Genomic DNA, 2,358 nt, shown 5'->3' on the forward strand with positions numbered 1-2,358 from the left:
GGAGCCCTGCTCTCGTCTGGATTCCCAGCGCCCGTCCCAGCCAGGGCAGAGTAATTGGAGGGGAGAGTCTGGCACATGCAAGTGCAGAGCAGCATGAAGTTCATGTCCTGGGGGACATGCAGCCACTGTTGAACACCCTGGCCTGTCCCCACCCCCCCACTACTCTAGGAGGTGACCCCTGGGCACAGGAGGAAGGGAAGGCTGTTCCGGTATTGGATGTGCCAGGCTAGACCAGGCTCTGGGTCTGAACTGGACACTGTGTTGGTCACAGCTGTGGTTCGTGCCCCCACATGACCATCCCGTGCCCTGCCCAGAACTCCAGTCCCTGCTGTTCTCTTTGCCAGGATGCTCGTCCCCACACCACCACCTGCTTGGCACCACTTCACCTCTCTCTGCTTTAGTGGCACCACCTGGTCCTCTGCACCACCAGCCCCACAGCGACAGGGTCCCCTTTGTGGCTTGACATCGGTGCACTTAGGACCCCCAAGAATTGGGGATTTAGGCCTTTGTTGTGCATTCTGTTTCCCCACCAGGCTGGGCTCCAAGAGGTCCCCAGTGGCGCTGGACCAGGCCTGGCACCGGTCCAGGCCTGGCACCTGGTGCCAGTTCGAGTTGGGTAATGAAGGGAACACACAGGGACACACAGAGGTGGGAACTCACTAAGCGAATGGGTGGACTGGGCAGCAAGGCCTTGAAGGGGCACCTCCCAGCCCTGCCCCTAGGAAGGGGATCCTCCCTCTCGACCAAGGACGACCCCCCCAGCTCTCCCGTACTTTACAGTTCTTTAATGCTTATTTGGGATGCTCTTCCTCTCCCGGGAAGGGGGAGGGATGGGGAGATCTAGAAATCAATTGGGGGAGTATTTATTGAGCCTGGCACTGTCCTGGGGGAGACAGAGATGCCCAGTGAATGGAGGCCCCTCTGGAGAGGCTGGGAGGTCAGTATGGAGACCCTCCCGGCTGGTCCCAGGAGGCCCTCATAGGGCTGGGCATGTTCCTTTCACTCTCCTGTGCCATGTGCCTCTGACCCTCACACCACCCAAGAGGCACCGTCACCCCACTTTACAGGGGTGGGAAACCCAGGCCCAGAGAGGTGAGAGGACACGGCCAAGGTCACATCTGTTTCTGGTCCAATGGCNACCCAGGCCCAGAGAGGTGAGAGGACACGGCCAAGGTCACATCTGTTTCTGGTCCAATGGCCTCCTCCCCACTTCCTCCCCTTAGATCTCAGCCTAAACGCTTTCCCTCCTTGCCGCTCCGCTATTTTTCACTTATGCATTTTTGAAAAATGCCCACGCGTGTGGCTGATTTTCAGGTCAGGAGCCCTGCAGGTGCTGTGGGCACTGACGGGACCTCGAGCCAGGACTCTAGGCCGGCTGGGCCTGCCTCTGCCTCATTTTGCCAACAAGACACAGTCAAGTACAAAGTAGACTCAGAGCATCATGCAAATTCCCCTACAGTCTCTTAAGTACCTCCTGTGGACACAGTATCCTGTCGTGTAAATTTTTGAGTGGGAAATCTGGAAGACACCAGGTTTCTAGAATATGCCACAGCCACAGACAGAGAGTGGAAGCTCCAGAGAACTTGCTGCCTCAGTCCTCCTTGTGTAGATGGGGAAACTGAGGCCCAGGGAGGGAAAGGGGCTTGTCAAAGGGCACAGAAACCATCCCAGGAGGCTGACAGACTAGATCCCCTTCCATTTTACGGATGGAGAAACTAAGGTTTGGCAAATGGTTGGGACGTTAAGAGAGTGCCATGTCCCCTGCCCCGGAAGCCTGGTGAGCGAGGTGCTGGATGAATGTCATTTGTGGGGGTAGGGCAGAGAAGTGGGGGGGAACCTCACCCACAAGGGTCTGAAGGGGACCCAGACATGGGGGTGGGTGGGAGGGACCTGGCGGCCTCGGGCCGTCCCTGCCCCCATTTTGAACTCAGTGTTCCCATCTGGGAGTCTGAGTTGGCTGCGCTGATCTCAGGAATGCTCAAGTCCTTGGACCCCAATTCAGTCCGTGGGAGTCTGGGCTCTGAGGGTCAGCAGAAGGTCATACAAAGGCCAACCTGTCCATCCCCCTGTGCCCAGGCAAATGGGTGACCCTGGCAGCAAGGGCCCCCAAAGCCTGGCCCTTCCAGAGCCTGGAGGATTTCCACAAGGACAAGGTCCTGGGTGGGGTGAGTGTCCCCCACTTTCAGGGTGCCCTGGGAGAAGGCCCCACCCCCTCTGCGGAGGCCCACCCTCTACATGGCAGCTCAGCCAACCTCTGGGCTGAGCTCCTGCTCATTTGCATGTCCCATTTCCATTGGCTGCCAGTAGAAGGGCTGGGGAGGGGCTGGAGGAAGTTGTGGGGACACTGGGCCCTGGGGG

Source organism: Galeopterus variegatus, unplaced genomic scaffold (genome assembly GCF_000696425.1).
Source record: "Galeopterus variegatus unplaced genomic scaffold, G_variegatus-3.0.2 Scaffold210, whole genome shotgun sequence".
In the NCBI taxonomy this organism is placed as follows: domain Eukaryota; kingdom Metazoa; phylum Chordata; class Mammalia; order Dermoptera; family Cynocephalidae; genus Galeopterus; species Galeopterus variegatus.